General features: G+C 25.6%; 6 non-coding genes across 6 annotated transcripts; 4 read left to right on the top strand and 2 right to left on the bottom strand.

The window, feature by feature from the left end:
* Nucleotides 1–1,882: 1,882 nt before the first annotated feature.
* On the top strand, nt 1,883–1,956 carry Trnai-aau (transfer RNA isoleucine (anticodon AAU)). Its single transcript has one exon. It is a non-coding gene; the product is annotated as a tRNA-Ile (tRNA).
* Nucleotides 1,957–1,963: 7 nt separating this feature from the next.
* On the top strand, nt 1,964–2,035 carry Trnad-guc (transfer RNA aspartic acid (anticodon GUC)). The gene has a single exon. It is a non-coding gene; the product is annotated as a tRNA-Asp (tRNA).
* A 201-nt stretch (nt 2,036–2,236) lies between these two features.
* Trnan-guu (transfer RNA asparagine (anticodon GUU)) lies at nt 2,237–2,310 on the top strand. The gene has a single exon. It is a non-coding gene; the product is annotated as a tRNA-Asn (tRNA).
* Nucleotides 2,311–3,060: 750 nt separating this feature from the next.
* Trnai-aau (transfer RNA isoleucine (anticodon AAU)) lies at nt 3,061–3,134 on the bottom strand. The gene has a single exon. It is a non-coding gene; the product is annotated as a tRNA-Ile (tRNA).
* Nucleotides 3,135–7,386: 4,252 nt separating this feature from the next.
* Nucleotides 7,387–7,459, top strand: Trnaf-gaa (transfer RNA phenylalanine (anticodon GAA)). The gene has a single exon. It is a non-coding gene; the product is annotated as a tRNA-Phe (tRNA).
* An 806-nt stretch (nt 7,460–8,265) lies between these two features.
* Nucleotides 8,266–8,338, bottom strand: Trnav-cac (transfer RNA valine (anticodon CAC)). Its single transcript has one exon. It is a non-coding gene; the product is annotated as a tRNA-Val (tRNA).
* Nucleotides 8,339–25,176: the final 16,838 nt, after the last annotated feature.

The raw sequence follows: 25,176 nt of genomic DNA, 5'->3' as shown, positions 1-25,176 counted from the left end.
ATTTTAGAAAAGTTGTATATAATTTGAAGTTATTTAAAAGTATTTTTTTAGCATAGATAAGAGTATATATAATTTTAGTTTAAAACCTTAAATGATTTATAAAACTATACAAACTAATTTCAAAGACCTTTAAAAAATCAACTATTAAATTCACTCATACTTTTTAGTAATTAGTTTGTTTTTAGTATGGATGAAACGTACAGACCGGTACAATTGAGATAAGTTGTGTTAGGATATCAGAAGCACAACTACAAAACTGCCTAATTCAAATTTGACATCAGAATCAACTATAAGCTAGTATATTTCATTCAAACTTATTCGGAAGACAAACCACTTTAATTGTTAGTATAAATCTGAAACTAATAATTTATTTTCTATAAACACTACCAATCCACTTTAATTGTTAGTTTAAACTAAGAGTCTATATACTTATACAATAATATGATAAGCATGGTAGTGTTTTGTTAAAATACAATAAGAAACACTTGTTTATTCGCACATATATAATTTTAAAAAGTAACAAATACATAAAGTAAAGAATTTAAGTTTTAGTCTAAAAAATACGTACAATTTTAAAAGGCCCTCTATGTGTAGCCGAAATTCATTTAAATTTCTTAAGTTAATAAAATTAAAAAAGTTTTCTTTATTATCTGTGACTAAAACCAATAGTCTATCCAAATGTCACTAAAACTAAAACTGCGGCCCGCAAAGATTTTTAAACTTGAAAGTTTGGCCCGCGAGCACGAACTGCCTGCCGACCCCTGGTATAACAGTTATGTTACCTTGCATGTTATAGCCTCAAAACTTAAAAGTTATATTATTGTTACGTAATAGTCAGTTTAATATTCACATCATTCAAGTTTTCAGCATGATCCTGGCTAGCTCAGTCGGTAGAGCGTTGGACTTTTAATCCAACGGTCAGGGGTTCAAGTCCCCTGTCAGGCTTCCTCTTTCAAAATGTTGATTAATTTTATTATTAACAAAAGTTTTTTTAATAAACTATATTCATAGTTTAATTCATGATAATCAGTAATGCTATAATTTGGTTGAAATTATAAATTACAGAAATAGAAGAACTTATTTGTATATAAATGTAAAATCAAATGGATTCTATTTAGTTGATAATTTGTAAAAAGTTATTTTTTTGTCTTAAAACACATTAGATTTGTAAAATAAGTCTCAATTGTTCTCGAATACATTCTATATTGAAAATATTTTTTTTAAATAAATATAATAAGTCAACTAGCTGTAGCTACAAAAAGTCAAAAAAATAACTGTTAGTTAAATTTTAATATCGATTAAATTTGTTTACTTATTTTTAATCAAACGTTTACTTTTTATTGGTAGGAAATTGTACACTCATAGTAACAGTGTATAAACACTTATAAGTACTAATTAAAGTAAGTAACAAAAAGAAGTATCTTTTAATTTTTAAAGTGATATTACAACTTTTTTCAAACAAAGCACCAAAAATTTCGAATGAATTGTTTTAAAAATGAAAGTCTACTAACATTTTAGTAGTTTTTTTTTAATGAAATATATGCGTAATTAAATGTAAACACACATAGCAAATTTTTAATATGTAAGTTAATTACAATGGATAGCTAACAAGGTTTAGATATATGTATATGTAGTTACCCAAAAGTATTGTTATAACTTGAATTTAAATTATGTAATTTTACAAGAAAACGGGTTGTGAAACATCATTAATTTAGAATCACAACATAATTTTAGTAAAATTAACTTAACTTTAAGACTTCACCATTATATATATGGTAATTATCATAAACAGTAATTTTATCAAAATAATTGTTGATGGTGTTATTACGTCATAATGCGCTAGTCAGATATATAAACCGAAGAAATGCCTACATATACGTGTGGCCGGTTAGCTCAGTTGGTTAGAGCGTCGTGCTAATAACGCGAATGTCGCGGGTTCGATCCCCGTACTGGCCACATGTTATCCTCGTTAGTATAGTGGTGAGTATTCCCGCCTGTCACGCGGGCGACCGGGGTTCGATTCCCCGACGGGGAGATTTTTGCCCACTTGTTTTAATAAAGTTGGTTTTTTATCCATTTAATAGTCCAATAATAATAAGTAACAAAACTTTTTAATTAATAAATAAAAATACTTTTTTATTTATCAAATGACTTTTAAGGTATTACTTGAACACCTTTTTGGTTTATATGAAATATTTTTTTGGTTTATAAACAAAATAATGAGATACTCCCACAAGTCTTCGTGGCGCAATCGGTTAGCGCGTTCGACTGTTAATCGAAAGGTTGGTGGTTCGAGCCCACCCGAGGACGTTTTTTTTATTTAGTTTTGAAACATAAGTAAAGTTTTTACACTGAGTGTTTTTTGTACTGCGTCCTTAAAATTAAGTACAGTAACCCCTCGCATCTTTATGCACTCGTTACGTTACGCACTCTCGTTTAGTTAGGCATTTTAGAATTCTAAAAAATTCGAACTTTTTATTCAAGTTATTATTTAGATGAAACTGAAGGTAAATAGTTATTTAAAACAAACTTTTTGAAGATTAGAAAAATAAGAATGTTTCTTTATCATAAAAAAACAAAATTTCAATGTTAAGATGTAGATATTTGAACTATCTAACTAACTACATAGTATTGTAAAAATGACGCAGTACAAAAAACACTCAGTGTAAAAACTTTACTTATGTTTCAAAACTAAATAAAAATAAACGTCGTCGGGTGGGCTCGAACCACCAACCTTTCGATTAACAGTCGAACGCGCTAACCGATTGCGCCACGAAGACTTGTGGGAGTATCTCATTATTTTGTTTATAAACCAAAAAAATATTTCATATAAACCAAAAAGGTGTTCAAGTAATACCTTAAAAGTCATTTGATAAATAAAAAAGTATTTTTATTTATTAATTAAAAATTTTTGTTACTTATTATTATTGGACTATTAAATGGATAAAAAACCAACTTTATTAAAACAAGTGGGCAAAAATCTCCCCGTCGGGGAATCGAAACCCGGTCGCCCGCGTGACAGGCGGGAATACTCACCACTATACTAACGAGGATAACATGTGGCCAGTACGGGGATCGAACCCGCGACATTCGCGTTATTAGCACGACGCTCTAACCAACTGAGCTAACCGGCCACACGTATATGTAGGCATTTCTTCGGTTTATATATCTGACTAGCGCATTATGACGTAATAACACCATCAACAATTATTTTGATAAAATTACTGTTTATGATAATTACCATATATATAATGGTGAAGTCTTAAAGTTAAGTTAATTTTACTAAAATTATGTTGTGATTCTAAATTAATGATGTTTCACAACCCGTTTTCTTGTAAAATTACATAATTTAAATTCAAGTTATAACAATACTTTTGGGTAACTACATATACATATATCTAAACCTTGTTAGCTATCCATTGTAATTAACTTACATATTAAAAATTTGCTATGTGTGTTTACATTTAATTACGCATATATTTCATTAAAAAAAAAACTACTAAAATGTTAGTAGACTTTCATTTTTAAAACAATTCATTCGAAATTTTTGGTGCTTTGTTTGAAAAAAGTTGTAATATCACTTTAAAAATTAAAAGATACTTCTTTTTGTTACTTACTTTAATTAGTACTTATAAGTGTTTATACACTGTTACTATGAGTGTACAATTTCCTACCAATAAAAAGTAAACTTTTGATTAAAAATAAGTAAACAAATTTAATCGATATTAAAATTTAACTAACAGTTATTTTTTTGACTTTTTGTAGCTACAGCTAGTTGACTTATTATATTTATTTTAAAAAAATATTTCCAATATAGAATGTATTCGAGAACAATTGAGACTTATTTTACAAATCTAATGTGTTTTAAGACAAAAAAATAACTTTTTACAAATTATCAACTAAATAGAATCCATTTGATTTTACATTTATATACAAATAAGTTCTTCTATTTCTGTAATTTATAATTTCAACCAAATTATAGCATTACTGATTATCATGAATTAAACTATGAATATAGTTTATTAAAAAAACTTTTGTTAATAATAAAGTTAATCAACATTTTGAAAGAGGAAGCCTGACAGGGGACTTGAACCCCTGACCGTTGGATTAAAAGTCCTACGCTCTACCGACTGAGCTAGCCAGGCTCATGCTGAAAAATTGAATGATGTGAATATAAAACTGACTATTACGTAACAATAATATAACTTTTGAGGCTATAACATGCAAGGTAACATAACTGTTATAGCAGGGGTCGGCAGGCAATTCGTGCTTGCGGGCCAAACTTTCAAGTTTAAAAATCTTTGCGGGCCGCAGTTTTAGTTTTTGTGACATTTGGATAGACTATTGGTTTAGTTTTAGTCACCGATAAAAAAAAAACTTTTTTACTTTTATTAACTTAAGAAATTTAAATGAATTTTAGCTACACATAGAGGGCCTTTCAAATTTGTACGTATTTTTTAGACTAAAATTTAAGTTCAATAATATACTTCAGTCTTGATAAAACGTCTACTATTAAAACAATTAATGGTTTCATTTAATTATTTAGTTTTTTCAGTTACTACCTAACTTTATATAAAACTGAGTCTTAAAAACATTAATGGGCCACATTATACATTTTTCATAATAACAGGGTTCGTGCGCGTCGGGCTAAGTAAGGCTAAATGAGTATTTTTGAAAAAAGTTGAAAAACGTCAGGCTAAAATAACAACCACTTTTTCACAATTTTTTTAAAATACTAGTTTTTGAAAATAATCTTTTCGAATAAATAACTTGCTCTCTTTGAAAAGTTCAGAAGTATTAAAACTAGTTAATTGAAATTAAATTTAAACCTGTTTGTACAGTAACCTCTCGCTTATTTACGCACATTGTGTCCACAGAAAAAATGCGTAAAGATACGAGATATCGTAAAGTTACGAGAGGTACCAAATATACTTACCATAATGTCTTTTTTTTTTGATATTGCTTCTAGTTAAAAGCAGACTGAGGACTTACGAACTTTTAACAATTTGTTTACTTTATTTATAATTATAAAAACTAAAGATAAAATTATACATATATTAAAAAAAAGGATCTAAATTTATATAAAATTATAATACTTGTAGAAAAATTTTAGTAATTTTAATGATAAATAGATTTTATCTTTATTTATATGTGACTTATTTAATACTTAATATTTATATTCTATTCTACTTAACAAATTAAGTTTATAAGTAAGCATTTGTTTACAATTAAGAAATGGTGTGGTTTCTATATTAAAATTTGTTTCTATAGCCTTTTCAAAAATATGCATTTGGTGCTGTAATGGATTTCTTCTTTTGAACAAAAATATATAAAATATAGGAAAATTGTTTAATAAAAACTGTTTATGATTCATTAGATTTATTTTTTAGATGTTTATTCATATATAGGGCAAGATTGCTGTATTATTTATTTATGGTTTAAACTCTCATTATTTCATTTAATTTCATTATTTAACACCGTCATATTTCTTTCAGAATTTTAATTTAATCTCTTATTGTTAACAAAATTTGTGATATACTGAGGTATAACTAAATGTTTATTAACTAGTCAAGGAACATAAGTTTACAAAATCTAAATATATAGAGAGGTGAGTTAGCATTTAAAAACATATTTTAAATATACCATACCATAAAATATACAATATACCTAATTTGTGCAATATAAAAAATACTTAAAGTTTTTATTTTTTCTGAGTTCTAAAATGCGTAACTAAACGAGAGTGCGTAACGTCACGAGTGCGTAAAGATGCAAGAGATTACTGTATTATAAAAATCTATAATAATTCTTTTAACATAAATAATGGTTAACTCTAGTATCTTTTATTAAAATCAATATAGTCTTATACATGGTTGCCATTAAAAATGCCTGATTTACATCAAACAAGCGAAAGTTTATTAAATTTTTAAAAAGCCAAAAACTGAAAGACTTGCTGTTAATCAAGCTTAATTGTCATAAAAAGTTACATAATATGTAGCTGAGTAAAAGAAAGTTTCAATTTATAAACTACAAAATGTGAAAATATTTTGAGAATTTGGAGATTTATTCAACCCGGTATAAATATAAATTTCACAAATACTTGAGTATTTTAAAGTGACTTAAAATTAACCAAATAATGTAGTTTCGAAGTTTATAAACAGTTGTGTAGATATATACAGCAAAAACAAAAAACAGTTTAATAATCATAATTTTTCTTTGAAACCATCGATAAGTTTTTAGAGTAATTTTTTTTTTTCAAGTATAAAAATTTATTATGCCTCTAATAAAGTAAATAACTAATTTTTATACAGCATTATTGCAATTCTTAATGCTTTATCTTCCAATTAAAAAAAAATAAGTATAGTATATTTTTAGTAACAATATACAGACTTAATAAATTTCATACACCTTAATCAAGTATAATTAAAAGTTAGTTCAAAAAAAGAGCATGTGTGTATGTTAGTGTTGATTGTTTTGTTACTTGAAATATACTTATCATTTGATATTTTTAATTTTCCTTATTTCTTATGTAATTGTTACTTAATTTTGTTATAACTCAAACTAAAAATTATTACTCATTTTATCAATAATTAAAAGCAGTCTTATTTGAAAATTATTAGAGTTTAATAAAGTTTTTTGTTTAAGTAATCTTATACTGAATACAAGTATGCTGGTTAGCAAACTTAAACGACTTATTGTCGAACTGACAAAATTATTTATTTTACTTTAAAATTATACTTGTGCGAAAAAACAAGTGTTTCTTATTTTGTTTTAATAAAAAATTAGTATGCAGAATTTTAAACAGGTATTTAAATTGGTATCTAAAGTGTATCAAAAATTTTAGTTGTAGTTTAACTTGAAATATTGAGTTATAGTTAGTTACAATTGTAAGTATCCTAACTCCAAGAAAATCAAAATTACTTGTTATGTTCTCTGGTAAAATTTGTTTTGTTATCAGGCTCCTATTTAATATTATCTTATGCGTAAGTATTAACATAAATAACAAATGAAAAGCATAATTTAAACTAGAGTAAAGAAAGTTATGTTTTAAGGTTGATAGGTATTTTTTTATACGTTACTTGCAAAAAAGTAAATCTTTTAATAAAAAGTACTTCTTAAAAAACTATGTACTACGACTTACATTATTTATACCATACTTGTTTAGCAAGTTTTTTTTCGTATAAGTTATTAAAACCACTTATAAATTAAGCTGATGTTATTAATGATGTATTTTTGTAATAAAAGCTAAAACTATCTCTTTTACAAACCAAGTTTTAAAAGCAAACAAAGTTAAGCATTTTTAAAAAGCTACCACAATAGGATTCTTATGCAAACAAAAACAAACTTTGTAAAACTGTTTATATTCGCGATGATGTGTTTTGCTCACAAGCCTCGATAGCTCAGTCGGGAGAGCGTCAGACTGAAGATCTGAAGGTCCCTGGTTCAATCCCGGGTTGAGGCATTGTTTTTTGTATAATTGATTTAAGCATACTGCATGAAATGTTAATTAGTCTTACTGGTAAAAACCAACATAATAGTCTTGTATATATTATATTACACATTATGTTTTTTTAGTTTCATAAGATTTATTTTAAAAAACTTCATAAAAAAAGGGAAGGTTTTTTTTTTTTCTGCCCTCATTTTTGAAACAACACTTTATAACTTAAAATATAATAATGAAAATAATATTTTAAAAGTAAGTTTATGTCTATCTCTATTCCTATAAATAATTTTAGTAAAAGCTACCAGAATAGATTCCCGAGATATAATATAAAATTTCGATAGGACCTTAATAAATAAGCAAATTAAAAATGCAAAAAAAAACTTTTTCTATATAAATCTATTTTCTACTACAGTGTAAATGCAATCCGTTGAACTTTTAAATTCCACAACAAACAATTTTTTATTAATTAATTTAAAATCTCTAGTAATTAAATATTTTACGAAAAATAGATATTAAATTTTGAACGTTAGATGTTATTAACGATGAAATTTTCCGTTTTAAGTGTTTCTATCAGATTTTTAAACAAATTTACCCATGTTTTAAAAGATATTTTTAATTTTTGTTTTATAAAAAATAACAAATATGTTATGTTTTAATCTTTCAAATAAAGCTAATGTTTATTTTGTTAAACGTGTATCACTTTTCTAGTACACTAAAATTAAACTAAATTAAAGTAACTAAACTTAAATTAAATAATAATTAAGTAACTACAAATGACAACATAATGTCCCAAAAAGTAGTTATTTACATAGATGGAGCAAAAATGTTTCAGCCCGGGCTCGAGCCGGGGACCTTTCGCGTGTGAGGCGAACGTGATAACCACTACACTACTGAAACACTTGTCGATGAATGCTGTATTTTATTTATAAAGGCAAAGTTTTATTGCTCAAAATTTTTAAGTTATCATAATAGAAATGTTTATATGGTTTAAATTATTTCTTTTTTTTGAGATTATATCTATGTAATGAAAAAACAAAATATTTTTTTTACCAACTGACATGCGAAGTTGTTCAAGTCGTTTTTTATTTTTGCATTTGAAATTGCATTCAAAAAAAAATGTTAATTAGTTTTTGATATATTTATAAAGCCTTGAATAAGACTTTATAAAGCTCAACATTATTTTAATTACAGTATTTCGTATATATTTATATATAGACTTTAATGGGTGCTGAAAATGAAACAGTTATACTTTTTTGATATGATATCCAAACTATCGATTTGAAAATTAAAGTTTTGTTTAACTAACCTTTAAAGCTTTAATACAACAAATCAAAAATAACTTTTCCAGAAATATAGTCAAAATTTTTTCTAAGAACTGTTTGTTCAATTTCACAGTAAAGGTAGCGTTTTTTTTTCTTTGAAGCAATATGAATATGATCAGGGGCGTAGCGTGGGGAGGGACACTGGCGCATGCGTGCCACCCAAAAAAAGAAAAATGTAAAAAAAAGAATGTAATATCTTTATTCTTTATAGTTTATTTTTTCTGCTTAATTTACCTTTTTTCAACTATGTTTATCTAGTATTCAAAAAGTTAAACGAAATTTTGAATACCAATTAGTGACAAGTAAGGAAAGTACATGTTATTACTCAATATACTGATTCGGTGCGTAATTGCAAATGCGCACCGATGTTGATGAAAAACTCCATAAGGAAAAAATTTATAAGTTCATTAACTTCATAAGAATTTAGACTCAAAAAGTACGCAATTAATATAGCGCACCGCTGTAGTATAACCTTATGGCAGATTATTTTTCTACAAAAAGTTTACAAAAATACGTCACGCTTAAAGAAAAATTAAACAATTTTACAATTTTTTTTATGCTACATTGTTAAGACTACTGCTAGTTTTCTGGACTTTATTTTTGTAAACATACAAGATAAGCGTGTCGGCCTATGAGAAATAAACTTTGTTTGTGATTTTTATTTTAAACAAATACAATCAAATGAATTAAATTTAAAAAGTATACTTTTAACTTTTTTACAAAGTTGTAATAAACTGTAATAACAGTTATAAAGTTGGTCTATTTTATATTCTGTGTAATTTTATAAAAATTAAGTGCAATGAGGTGTTGTTATCACTGTTGTATTGTATATTAAAGAGATTGATATTTTTTTCGTAAATAAAACAGATACTTTCGTTTTATTGAATATATTAATTTTTAAAGATATAAAGTTTACTATAAGTTATAAGTTGTTTAATTTTGTAATATATAAATATTTTTCAAAACAGTTAACGAACTTATTTTACTTAATAAATTTATTTCAATTATATAACTTATAAAAAGTTTTTTTATAGCTAATTACAAAAGTTTTAATTTAGAGGATTTTTTCAGAAAAAAATTTGCGCACCCCCTGACCAAAATACCACGCTACGCCACTGAATATGATCCTCATAATAAATCGAAATTACTAATGTGTCATGATAATAGCAGAAACTAATCATATTTTCACTGGTTTGTTTACAAGTTTTTTTATTTACCAAGTAATTATTTTTAATGAAATTTTACCAATAATACTAACAATTTTTTCAATTTTTTTTGTGCCTAGTGTGTTTCGTCGTTATTAACAGGGTTGCAAAAAAAAGATGGAAAAACATGAAATTTGAGAAACGTTAAAAAAAAAACGTTGAATTTCGAACAAAAATTACTAAAAAACCTGGAGTTTTTAACAACTTTTACATGTAAAATAATGAAGTTTCGATTTGACAAAAAGATTTATTCTAAATATTCATTTTTTGTTGTTATTATTTTTTATTTATAGTAATAATACATTTAAAGTAGCTTTACAGTATCTTTTTAATGTTTTTATACTATTTAAGATATTTTCATCAGTAAAATTCATCTTATACTGAAATTAGACCTTAAAGCTTATATTTTCGAAACCTGTAAAAAATTCAGTAAAATTGAAAGAAATATCTTAAAAGCCTTTAGTTTTTTGTAACTAGTAAATTTAAAGGAGTTAGTCTGATATTGTTGTATGGGAACGGGTCACTTTTGCACGAAGGGTCATTTATGAATGAGAGTAAAAAAATATACAAAATAAAATAAAAACAAATTGTATAAAAAACAAGAAAAAAAAGATTGATAAATAAAATAAAGTTACCGACCGAGGGTAAGGGTTAGTGCTAACAAGGAATAGTAAAAATAAAAACAAAAAAAAATACAAAATAAAATAAAAACAAAAAACTAGATAATGATAAACAAAATCAACTAACAATAAAATAACAAAAAGGGCAAAAAAAGGGGTAGCTGTCTAAATTGCACAAGCATACAAAATTGTACGAGTGCACAAAATTGCACGAAGATACTTTTCGACGATGGGATAAAATTGCACAAAGATACACTTGCACGAAAACACTTTTGCACGGAGACAATTTTGCACGGGTTAGATTTTTTTATTAATTTGATCTTTTTTTTTATTTATTTTAATTACTTTTTACTATCACTATTACCCCTTAACCTCGGTCAGTAAGTTTTTTTTTTGTTTTTAATTTTTTTATTTACTATCACTGTTACTCCTACCCTAGGTCAGTAACTTTGTTTTCCTTTTTTTTGATAAACATTTTAAAATATTTTTTCTGTTTATAATTTTTTCTATATTTCTTTACTCTCGTGCAAAAATGTAACTCGTGCAAAATTGATCCTTGGTGCAAAATCGTCTTCGTGCAGTTTAGTCACCTCGTACAATTAGTAACTTCGTGCAATTTAGAACCGTTCCCCAAAAAAGTTACCGACCGAGGGTAATATTTAGGGGTAACAGTGATAGAAAAAGTATATACCTAATAAAAATTATTAATAAAAAAACAGGAAAAAATTATATATAAAAGTAAATTATAAAAAGCAAAAAGAGTAAAATAAAATAATTATCGACTGAGGGTGAGGGTTAAGCGTTTTTATTTCTGCATACAATTATTTTTAGTTATAATAACTTTACACAAATTATGCTTGTTGTAGTTAGTGAAATTTTTATATAATTCAAATACAAATGTCAATAAATAAATGCATATTTATAGAACTTAATCATAATCATTATAAAGTTCTTTTTATTATACATAGTTTTTTAAACGACTTAAAAAGACGCTCAGAATATTTGGTATTAGGATAGGGGTGGGCAACGTACGGCCCGCGGCCCAGATCCGGCCCCCAGAGTCAAAATGACCAGCCCCCAAACCTTTTTTAAATTTAAACGGAATCCGGCCCGCGGACAAAATTTATCCGGCCCGCGAGTGGATGATCCGGGCTGCTAGGCATTTCAAATTTATATGAAATCCTACAAGCCAATGTAAATATTACAAAATTTGTACAAAACTTTTTTTAAAATATTCACACAAAATAAACTGTAAGACTTTAACATTAAAAATGGTTTGAAAATGGCTTTTAAATTTTGTAGTAATAAAAACACTCTTTTGTTATAGTACCTTGTTCTGCTTCAAGTCAGTTGAATTAATTTTTCTCAAAATATCCAAAAAATTGTTTGCTGAACTAACTTTGATGATTTTACCTATCATAAAGATTTTCATTTAAATGACATGTAAAAAATTGATGTCTTTCCCAGATGTGTAGTGAGTTGTTCTTATAATTGTTATGAAAAGTAGTTTTTAATAACATCGACACCTACTTTAAGTAAAACTGCTCAACTTTGATTTTTAGTAGAATATTCCAATTTGAGACTACAGTTTGCACTCTTTTCTGCTATTGATATTTAATTAAGGAATTTTTGATTAATTAAATGATTAAGTTTAATGATGACCAACTGATGACAATATTTCAAAACAATATCTCATTAACTTTAAGTATGATTTCTTTAGGAAATTTATTTGTGTATGTTTGTAATAACAGTTTACAATCTAACTAAATTTTGAATGAATCTTTGTAAGTTTTTTTAAATAAAAAGATAGTAGTTTAATATTGTAATGTTTGTTAACTTCTGAATAATATTATTAATGTAGCCTCGAGCCAAGGATTACCAAAATTAGATAATTTCGAGTAGTTAAATTTTTAAATGTTTTAGTCTGAAATCTTAGGCTCGAGTAACTTTTAGTAAGTAAATTATTTTTTTCATAAAACTAACTAGTATTAATTCGGTCCAGAGTTGTAATAAATGCAGAATTATGAGTACTACATAAAAATTAACTTAAATTTTATATTTGAGAACCTTGGTAGTTAATATATTGATTCAAAAATTTAAAACACCAGATCAACTAGCATCAAGCCGGATCCAAGTCTTTTGAAGTTAGTTCTATTCTGATACGAACCTTGTCTAAAATTAGTATTTAACTGGATCCGGATAACAATTTTGAATAAAGATCCGGATCTAAAAAAGGATCCAATTGAGTCCGGTAGATCACTTACTCGAAATGCTTCGGCCCGTTGAGAACTAATTTTTTTTGGATCCGGCCCGTCAACTACTTACGTTGCCCACCCCTATATTTGGACAAGTGCAAGAAGAATCTTTCGGTTATCGAGTCGCACACCACTTCGATACCTTTAAACGGTCTAGGACGTTAGTTTATGAATAAATAAGTTTTAACTGTTCAAAAACTGTTATTCTTTCCATTAATAACCCAGTTGAAGTGTGTTGATTCGTTAACACACAGAAACATATGTTGGTACAATAAAGGAAGATTACTGTATAATTGGTTTTTATTTATAAATAAGTTTTATTAATAAACTTTACTTCGAAGGAGACTAACAATAGACTAATTAACAACATAATTTTTAAAGTTTGTTTAAAGGTTTTTAATCATTTTAATTTGACAACTTATGTTTCTTATAAGAACATCTTTAAAAATAAATATTTTACTAATTTCGTATCAAAATAAAAAATCGTTAAACCAAGAATTTTCTGCTGAGTCAGCAGATATGCAAACACGTGACTCGCCTCCCTTCTCTCCTATTGGTTCGTCAGAGTTGACTTGGCAGATGTAAGCAGATAGCATCTCAAATAGAAGGAAGGTCATTTTAAGGAAAAAAGCAGCTGCTACTTGGGTTGCAGTGATGATTCAAATAAAGAGTCGCCGAAAATAAATAAATTTGAAATTAGTAAAAAAAAACCTCAAATCTTAACTCAGTTTGTTTTTTAACACTTTTTTTTTGTAACATAATAAACAATGAACTTTACCGCAAGATCAACAACAACAGCATCCGAGACAATCCTACGACCGGTTTCGTTCTTATTAGGACTCATCAGGCAGGAATAGTCGCGAGAAACCGCTATTGTGATCTTAAACAAGCGGGCTTAAGTACAATGTACTGAAGCGACCGTTTGTGGGTAAAGTTGAAAAAATGACACAGCTTAATCATTCACAGCCCAACGTCTCAGACATTGTCAGCTTGTTGTGAGATTATAGTCTGCGCTCGTTTGATCAGATTTAGCCAGTATTTATTTCGGCCATCATCAACAAGTTGAGATGTTTTATGCCATCGATAATAAACAATGAACTTTACCGCAAGATCAACAACAACAGCATCCGAGACAATCCTACGACCGGTTTCGTCCTCATTAGGACTCATCAGGCAGGAATAGTCGCGAGAAACCGCTATTGTGATCTTAAACAAGCGGGCTTAAGTACAATGTACTGAAGCGACCGTTTGTGAGTAAAGTTGAAAAAATGACACAGCTTAATCATTCACAGCTCAACGTCTCAGACATTTTTGTAACACAAATGCATTTGTATTTAAAAAAATATTTTAAAGTATTCTTAGTTACTCTGTAAAATGTTTAAGACTGCTAAATTGTTAACAATCACTAGATGTTTTAAAATCAAAATAAGGTACTGGTTATTAAAATTTTATAAACTGTGCGTGAGCAACGTACATAAAACAGACCGCTTCACCAACAGAAATATCTGGCAACGTACTTTTCAGCTTATAAATGTAATCAAAACAAAAAAGCTTGAAATTTTTTTAATCATTTTGAAATTTACGTATTTTTAGTGGGAACGGGTCTTAATTGCACGAAGACGATTTTTCACGAGAAAACAAAATTGCACGAAGACTACTTTTCACCAAGGGTCAATTTTACACGAAAGTAGAAAAATACAGATAAAATAAAACTAAAAAAAAAGAAAATAAATAGTTACTGACCGAGGGTAAGGGTTAAAGGTAACCGTGATAGTAAAAATAAAGCTAAATATAAAAAAATTAAAAATAATACAGAAATTAAAAAAAAAGACCCGAGCAAAAATGTCTCTTTGCAAAATTGTCTGCTCGTGCAAACGTGTCTTCGTGCAGAAGTATCTTCGTGCAATTTTGTGTTCTCGTGCAAATTAGTCTTCGTGCAATTTTGTACACTTAGCAAACTAGACAGCTACCTCATTTTTGGTTCATGCTGTATACATGGTGCTTGTTTAATAAAATTTATTTTAAATTATTTTTTTGATTTTTGTTGTAAGTTTGTTTTTTGACTGCCTCCAAAAGCTTATTCTGGTGATACTGGCCCGTCGACTGAACGTGTTGCCTGCCCCCATTTTAAATTGAAAATAATATCTTTTTATGCTTTTAGTAGAAAATACGTTTTTTAACTTTGTAGGTGTGCAAAGTTAATTTGCATAATTTTGTAAAACAACTATTAAACTTGAACTGCAGTTTAAAATACTAACATTTAATTTCATTTCAATTAGTATAATATTTTGGCACAGTAAAGTATGCTTTATGGTAGACTACTTTTATAGTCGATGGGCTAGACTTTTAACAAAAGTCTTTCGCGGACTGCGTAACGTAAGATTGTACTATAAAAACTAAAAAAAATTTCAGGGGAAGTATTGTATTCAAATTTTCATTTAAATGCTGTGTACCTAAAATCGAACTGAGTACATGTATAAGAGTATTTGCCAAAAAAGATTCATTTTTACTTGTTTTGCACAAGAATTTTTAAGCCAAAAAGCACGTCGTTGTCAATATTATGTATATAAATACTCATTGAAAAGCGATTAATTATCAATTTTTTTATTTAAGATTTGAGCAAAAAGTAAACCATAATCTATTTTATTATCCAAGTTTATAAATAAAAAAAATAAACAAGAAAGAACTTCAAGTTTAGACAAGGAACTAGAAGAAGCTAACAACTCTTTTTCATGTATATTTGATTCTATTTTTTAATAATTTTTATACTAATTTTGTTTTACTTTTGATTATTAATCAATTAATCTCAAACTTTAATTATTTAGTTAATAAGGTTTGTTAAAGTTTTAGTAAATCTTTTTTGTTATTCTATAATCTATAATGCTTAAATTTGCTATTTTACTTTTTTTCATAAATTTTTTAATAGTCTCTTAAATTTCGTTTTGTTTATCGAATTTTGGATATTGATTGTTTTTCAAATAAGGTTAAAATCTTAATTATCTTGTTTATAAATTTTTCTGTATTTTTTAAAAATCTTGTTTTGTTTGTAGTTTATAGGTTATTAAAACACACTCAAATTTTTTTGATTGCAAATTAGTGTTGTAACTTATACTTATGATACAAAACTTATTTAAACTTTAGAAATAGCTGTGTCAAACTTTCTTTACTAAACTTGATTGAAAATAGCCAAAATTATACCTGAGTTATTTCTAAATTGTACAACGAAGTTTAAACAATAAAACTATGTAAAGAGCTTTCTTCTTTTAATAAATAGAATTTAAATAGTTATAAATTTAAACTATTTTGGGTAATTTGTTTAAACAGCATTTTAACTTTAAAACTACAAGTTTGTACTATAATAATAAAAAATTATATTTTAATACACACTTCCAAAAAAAAATTAATCTATAAAGAAAACCTAACAGTAATGTATAATCTAACAGTTGGTGAATTATTTTTGTGTGTAATTAATATAAATGCATTTAAAAATTATTTGTAAACAAACATCTGGATATCACATAATTTTTTAGTTCTTTAAGTATTTCTTTCAAAATATATTTAATGTTTTGATATTTACGTAGTTTATATTTAAAATTCTCAATCAAAAGTTTTATATTTCTTACACATATTTATAAATCAAACGATTTTCTAATTAACTATAAGGTCCAATAAACTTACAGTACTCACTTTGATTAGACTTCTTTAAAGATATACAGTTGAAATATGTTTTAAAACAGCTAGGTGTGGAAAAATAATCTGCTATTTAACGATTAGACTACTCTAACTTTAATAAATTAAAATAGTTTTCATTTTCATAGAAATATTGCTATGTTTCTAGTTGTTTAACAAAAAAATAAAGTTTTAAGTTCTGCGAAGAAAATAAAATCTTTTTTTGAAAGCTTTTGTTCATATACAGTGTTTCGCTCAATATAAGTAAACCTAAATAAACATTGTAGTCTCGTAGAATATAGTTAATTATCTAAAGCTTATAACATTAATGTTTTCAAAATTGATAAAACAAATAGAAATATTGTACTAGTGAAATTTCCTAACCCATAACTAAAACGTTTACGTGAAAGTTTAACCTACTACTAACAACTCTTCAAAGTTTTGAAAACTGAAAAATTTAAACTAAGTGTTAAAACATAATTACTCAATAAATAAAAAATATTTCAGTTTTATATGAATTACAATGAATAAATTTCTTAACTATTATTTTCTTCGTTTACTGAATATTTAGTAGCTAAGAGCAAAATATTTAGTGCCTTGGTGCTAGCCGAAGGAGTATTACAAGTATAAACTTAAAAAAAAATTGAATATTTAATTTTGTTAATATCATTATAACTTCTTACTAATACGAATAAAATCTTTAAATTTTTGAAAACCATCTTTATAAAAAGAGCATTAAAGCAGAATTAGTTTGTTATAATCTAGTTCGCCAAAGTTTGATCTTGTTCTTAGCTTTCTCGCTGGTTTACTTATATCCCACCTTCAGAAAGCTCTGGTTCTTTTCTGCTTTGGTTCGCTAACATAGCATGCCAAAAATAATTAGTAAGTATAACTAACTTTATATAAAAACTGGTAAATCATTAATTTTACTTAGCTGGGTTGAAAAAAATTAAAAAAAAAGAGAGATTTTTAGGATTTGCTAAACCTTTATTACATTAAGTTAGATATATTTTTTTCAACTTAACAAAATGAAACAAGTTGTATAAAATAGTTTACAGTTTTTTATTTGTATTTGGTTTGTTTTCAGTTTTGACTGTATTAAATTATGACTTAACGTTGTTTTTTATTCTACTTGATGAATAAACGTTTTTAAACAACTCATAAAAGTCTTTTGTAGTATTTTTTAGTCTTTAAAATTGTTTATTAAAAAGTTGTACATTTTAAAAACTATGTATAAACTAATCCCCAAAACTGTTTTCTATCAAAACTTTAAAAAAAATCAAGCATGAAATGCCTTTAAACAATTAATTTTTATTACTAAAATTTTAGTTCGACAAGCTCGTATTTAAATAAAATTTATATTTAGCAAAGACGTTTTTTCGGAATAAGTTATTAATCTAGTACAGTTTATGTTCAACAGGATTTTAAATACTTAAAATTTTACGCAAATTATTTTTATTTAAAATGATGGAATGAAGATAGTCTGCCACTTTTGATTTTGAAAACTGGACAGTTTTTGAAAGTTTGACAAATTAAAAGATATAAAACGGTTAGGAACTATTAAAAAACACTGTCTCAGTCTTTTACAAAAAACTAACATTGAAAAGATCTTTTGTTTGTTAACTAAACATTATTAGTTCTTAATTAAATAGAATAGTAATAGAATAAAATAATTCAAATATATATGCTATAGTATCAGATAATGTTTATCTAATAAATAAAAGAACCTTTCAGTTTTCGTGTTTTGTAAAAGACTGAGACAGTTGTTTTTAATGATTCCTAACCATCTTTTATTTTTTAATTATGCAAATATTTTTAAATTAAAAAAAAAGAATAGCATATTGAGAATTTTAAAGAACTCTATAAGATGGGAATAAATAAAAAAATTGTAATTTATTCAATTATGCTGTACTTATGTGTGGGAAATATTCCGTTAAAACTAGACTTTTATTCTCAATTACTATGCTAACATAAGCTACTACAGAGTTTTGTATTCCTTGGTTTTTCAGCTGCAAAAAAAAGCAAAGTATTCAATTACCAGCCTAAATTAAAATTTTCTGGTTTATTTAAAAAAAAATTAGATAAATACTGAGACTAATACTAAATTTTACATTTTTAATGGACTTTTTTTTTTGAGTTCTGTTTTAAAAATTATCAAATAGATTAAAAACAACTTGTAAAGTAAGGTTTGTTAAAAAAATACCTGAAAACTGTTTTTAACTTAAAACCTTGTTATTTTAACGAAAAATATTTTCGTTGTATTAATATTTTTGTTGTTATTATCACAAATTTACTTACTATTTTTATCCTTATGTAATAATACACAATTGAAAAACGTTTCTAATCTATATAACTACCATATTATAAAAGAAACTATTTTATTATTTAAATCTAATAAGACCACTTTAAGCTTAAAAAATTTATATAAAAGTACTTATTTGTATCTTAATTTATGCGCATTCGTATGTATTTTGTCTATTAGAATATCTGGTAAGTATAAAATGTAATATAAAAGAAAGCAATTTGTTGGCTCTAGTTTCAGAAATTGTTAAATAATCAAAGCTTTAAAAAAATACATTAAACTGTTTTTTGTTATTTTAAAACCAATTTAGATGTTTTTTTTTTTTTAAATCCGCAGAAAATAGCTCACTTATTTTTTTTTAATGAGTCAAAAATTTCCATCATTTTTTTTTTAATGATGGACATGCTTGATTCCATAATTCTTAAAACAAAATACGTTTAGCTATTTTTGCTTGTATATATTTTATAGTATAGCCATTATAAACGAGTTCTTATAAGTCTAGAACTGGATGTTTTATAATTTATTTTAGACTTTAGTTCTTAAGACCCTAAGCTTGACGTTGCTAGTTAAATAGGCTATAGAACCAACAACCGCTAGTTTTTACGCCATACTTAAATTCTGGAAGCTATGTTGTAGTTTAGAAAAGTTTAAGAAAACAATTTGAAGCACTACCATTTGAATTTGGTTATGCATATGTTTAGTATAATTTTAAAAGAAACACATATTTCCAAAATCATCAAATCTCTTTAATGATAGGAATCAAATAAAAGATGATAAAACAAAATACTCATGGAGAATAAGTTTTTCACCAAATCTAACAAGTTAGTATAACTTTTTGTTACTTTTTTTTATACAGGTAATTATCTCTTATCTTTGTCACAAGAGATAATTATAAAATTTAACTTTCTGAACTTTTAGTTAGAGCCTTGAGAAATTAAATGTTTTGTTGGCTTAAGATATAGAGGTCTTAATGATAGTTTTGCCTTTAAAAACTCTGAATTGAAAAACTCAGTGGTTGACACATATACAAAAAATCTAAATTGTTAAAAACACTTCAATAGATTTTCTGCTGTTTGGAAATAAAAATAACTGTACCTATTTAATTAGTTAAATTTAGACAAAAATAAAGTCTGTTTTTACAATTTTAGTTTTAAGTTTAACTTTTATAAGAATTTTTTAATTTTTATTCAATGTTGTGTTAAAGTCAGCTCAAAGTATTAATTACAAGAAATGGTGTGCAGCTTTATGACCAAAAGGTCTTTCTCCCCACCAATCTATAGACCTTAGTTGTGAGTGCTCTCGTTTTTCTTTCTTACTATAAATAAATATGATATGGAAACTTTCAATTAGCCAAAGTTTCAATGAAAAAATCTATTTGTTTATAATATTTGGTACTTACAAATAGTACAACTTAAATTAATTAACATTCTAGCTGTTACAAAAGTTTATGCTTGTTTAGTAACATAAATTTTAAGTCTTATTCCAAGCTTACATTTTTTGTACTTAAACATTTACAACAGTAAATGTATTCAGGGTAAGAATGTTACATCATTTGTAAGTTTACCTTCCTTTGTAATACTTAACATTTATTTATAGCTATAAATAATTCAACATATTTCTCTCTGTTAAAAAAAAACTTTGTTGGTATCACTTTGAGAAGTACAAAAATTGCTCTAAATAGCGGTGGCCAATTTTTCTACTTGTTAGGCAAGATTGATCAGAATAAGTTTTTGGCTTTAGATAGTCTTTGCAGGTTGCAAAACTATGAAAAAATAATGTGTTATCAAAAAAGGTTTTAAAAGCAAAACAGCTATGAAATTTATTTATTAACTTTACTGTAAACTAATAACACAATTAAGAGCATTAATACAAAAATTAACATTCTCTCCTAAACTACAAGTCAGTTTTTATAGAATATTTTTTTTTAGTTTTTGAGGTAAAGATGTTTTTGTAAAAAGTTACCAATACAAACGTACATATCTCAAATTTCAGGGTCAATTTATTATAAGAAAAGAGCTAAAGACCTCAAATTTCCAGGAAAAAGTTCTTTTATGATTAAAAATACTTAGTAAATTGGGTTTTTTTAAATATCAAAAAATATTAATTTTAGATTTAAAAAAAAGTAGATTTTTTAGTATTTTTTTCACTCAAAGTTGAAAAATTTCAATCTTTATAGATATTAATAATATGAATTTTGTGAAAACTTGAGAAAGATTACTTAAAAAATAAAAAAGAAGATAGATTTTTAGTGAAGTAGTCTTTATTTGCATTTTTTATTTGCCCTTCCATAAAGAACCTACTGAAGTCCCTTACTTTGGTTGCTTATATCTCAAAAGTTACTCACTTCCAGTTTTGTGTAAGCGGTTGAAATTTGTCTGACAGTTCAGATAAAACTCTACAAAATAAGGTCAGTTTGTAAAAAAAAAGATTGACTTCTCCATGGCCTTAAATTAAAACATTTATTGCAAATCAGTATTTTTGTTGCTGGGTCAGATCTATTTTTTGCTTGTTTTAAAGCAACACCTGCTGAATTTTGAATGCCAAGCAAAACTGTTTTGAAGTCTAAAAAAAAACATTTAGTTTATTGTCTGATGGATTTTATAAAAAGTTGTGTCAAAAATGTATAATTAATAATCTTTCATTAGCTTAAGTTAAAGTAAAATAAAAAATAATTTGATAATAACAATACTTGGCTAATATCAAGATTATTTTAAGTTTTTACAGCAAGTTGAGTTTTAAGTAAAACATCTTACTTTATAATAACATCAATTATTTTGTTGAATATTTGTTAAGGCCATGGGGGTAAGAAACTTGCTATACAAGTTAATCTTATTTAAAATATCTTTATTTCAGCTAGCAATTATTCTCTACAATTTTCAAAATTCAAATAATTTTTTGAGATATAACGGTACAAAGTAGGAATATACAAATCAGTACATAGTTATAGAAAGAATAAATTAATAGGGCAAAAAAAGACTGCTTTTTTAAAAAGTTTATCATCTGTAGTTTTCTAGCAATTGTAATCAATTAATTTTTTTTTAGTCTAATTTCACTAAAAAACTAACAATTACTCTGAAGATATTTTTAGTATTAAGTAAATTAATATAAAAAAGAGCAATAAAATTATCATTTTTTACACTTGGTCACCAAGCACAATTTTTTTGAATATTTGCAATACAGTTTTTTTCGTTTTTTTAAATGACAAATATTTTATAAAATTTAATTTAGTTTTTAAAGAAATTAATGAAAAGGTAGATTTTTAGTTAGTTTAAAAAAATTGAAAAAAATTAACAACTGTTATTTCATTTTCATACTCTAGCATAAGAAACTTTTAGCTAAGCTAATTATCCTAAAATTAAAATTATTTCCTTTTGTTCTGAATTTTTGAAATAAAGCTTACACATGAGTGCCAATGTTTATAAAAAATTTTTATTTTTCCTTTCATTCAAAGTACTACCTCGAATTTATTTTTTATTCATAGTGATATTTATTTTTAAGACCTTTAATATGGTAAGATATTTCTTTAAAAAATTTCTATAGCATCTAAGTTTTTTACCAAGCTACGCGTTGCATTTTATTAATTTAAAAAACCAAGGTAAGTTTTGAGGTACAATTGATAATAGCTTTTCACTTAAGTTTTTTTGAAAGAAACAAGCTAAAATGTGAAAAAAGACTATTTAATTGAAATATATTATATACATGTTTAAGCAACTGCTTTAATTTTTTTTTAGTCTAATGTTTATAAGATACAAACAGTAGTGATTGGTTTTTTTTATACTTATTTAAAATATTAAAAATTTTCAAATCTCTACATTTACAAAAACATTAACTATAACATATTAAACGTTACATTACAATTTTTAATAAAAGAAAATTATCCAAAAACTTAAGGTATTAGCACAAACTTTAAAGAGTATAGACTTTTTTTTTTGAAGTAAAGGGTGGGCATGGAGGTGGTCCAACACTTTTTTACTAATTGGTTGTTGTATCAAAGCTATAAGTATAAACTATAAGCCAGTTTTTATACAACACAAGAGATTTAAGATGTACAGCTATAAATAGATGTATCTGTAAAAAAACTTCTATAGAACATATGGACTGTAATTTTTTTATTGTCAATTTTCTTGGCAATTTGAAATAATCACAAAAAATATTTTTGTCTTCATTTTGTGAGCTAGAGAACTTGAATTTTAAGGAAACGTTTCTTTTATATTTTATTAAAAGAATTTGAATTCTGTGATTTGGGAAAAATATTGAAAGAAAGTTTTTGATAAAAAATACAAAAATTTATGTGTTCTTTTCTATAAAAATTTGTTTTTAAAAATTGAAGAAGTTCCTGCATTGAATCAATTTAGATATTAGTAATGGAACTTCTGTGAAAATTTGAAGAAAATTGGTTTAAAAATGTAGAGAAGATAGATTACTAGTGAAATAGTCATTTTTGCGTTTTTGTTTGTGCCATCCACTAGGAACCTATTGAGCACATAGACTTTGATCGCTCATATCTCAAAAGTTACATTGATTTTTTCAAGCTGTTAAAAGTAAAAATGTCTGATAGCTCAAATAAAGTTCTGAAAAGTAAGATCAACTTGTAAAAAACAAGGTTGACCCCTCTATGTCCTTGATGTTAAAATTAGTCTTTTTTATTTATTTCATTAGTTTCTATGGAAATAATTTTACAAAACTGACTATTTCTCAAAAATTTGTAAAACTTAACGTTGTTTTCTTAAATTGTTTTATAAGTTGTTACTATGTTTTATTAATTTTTTAGTTGCATTGTAATTAGAAGTACTTATGAATTGTTAATATTCGTTTGCTTTATTATTATTACTTTTACGTTGATTACATTTCACTATTTAAGCTTGACTTAAAGTTTTCTTTTTATTGCTTAGTATATAACTGATGAAATAAGCATAAAATATTTATTGTTCTGAAAGTTTGAGTCTTATTTATATTTTTTTAAATAATTTATAAAAGTGTCAAAAAATGTTTCATTTAGTTTAAAGTAATTAAATGGAAAATTAGTTCTCATATTTACTAATTTTCTTTTTAGTTGTTGTCACATATATTAATTTTTCATAGTTATCGGTATATCCCAGTTTATAGAATTGATAATAAATATTGAGACTAGATTTTTAAAATTTTTAAAAAACTTGCAAAAAACAAAAAAAAAAGTTCTATCTCCTTTTACAGTTGTTAAAGCAGACTATTTTTAACATTATGTATTTTCTTACTTAACTCTAAAAAAAAATTACGGATTTATTTTAAAATATATTTTAAAGTACTTTCATTAACAAATATAAAAAAGATTATAGTGCTCTATTTAATACTACTTCAGAAAAATATTTAACCTTGAGTTAACTAGCCTAAAGAATCTTGGTATTCTTGGTAGTACTTAAATTTTGGGTTTTTCTTGAGAGTCTTTTATAGATTTAATTTTTAAAGTATAGATTATTTTTATTAAAAACTAAATAAGTTAATTTTATTTGCTTTAAAAAAGCTCAAGTGGTGTGTAAACCAGCTACTTAAGTTTTCTGTTTAAACAACATTTTTATCTTTATATTATCTCTTAATATTTATAACTACAATATATATATATACATTAACATATACTGTAGTTTTTTACATTGATTCAGCATTACTTATTTTAAGGTTCATTTCGCTATAACCAACTTAATTAGGCAATGAGCCAAGTATTTTGTGGATGTTAATAATTAAATAGTCTAGGGTTGCAAATAATCTGGAATCCTAGAAAAACTTGAAATTTTTAGCAAAAATCACTAAAAGACCTGGCATTTTAGACTATTTTTACAATTAAAGTGTTAGAGCTTCGATTAGACATATAAAATCTGTCCTATATATAGAAGTTTTTATTTCTTATATTTTCTTATCAAGAAACACATTTAAGATAGTTTTAATAAATCTTTTCTATGGTGTTATACTATTTAAGACTATTTTTACCTTAAATTTATTTTTATGCATAAAATGGGCAAAAAGCTTGTTCTTTAAAAAACTTTCAAGAAATTCAGAATACCTGAAAAAGAATTTTCAAATTTTTTTCTGGCAACCCTGATAGTATCTTTAACATCCTTTTGTTATCAGTATAAAAATAACTGATATTTTATTTATGTAAAAAAGTTAAATTAAGCTTAAACTATAAGTTATACGGTAAAAAGGTATTTAATTAAATAAACTGATTTTACACTTTTTTTTCTGTGTTCTAGAAACAACTAGTTAAAATGTATTTTTATAATGTTAAATTTATGACTGCATTTGAAAAACAATTTATTTGAAATGTTAAGGTAAAATTAAACTAAAAAATATACTACCATAACATTTAAAATGTATTTGAATTAAATAAG

The sequence above is a fragment of the Thalia democratica genome, chromosome 6 (genome assembly GCF_965202585.1).
Source record: "Thalia democratica chromosome 6, ktThaDemo2.hap1.1, whole genome shotgun sequence".
NCBI classification, from domain to species: domain Eukaryota; kingdom Metazoa; phylum Chordata; class Thaliacea; order Salpida; family Salpidae; genus Thalia; species Thalia democratica.
Note: the sequence above shows the minus strand (reverse complement) of the source record. Positions and strands in the feature narration are given on the sequence as shown.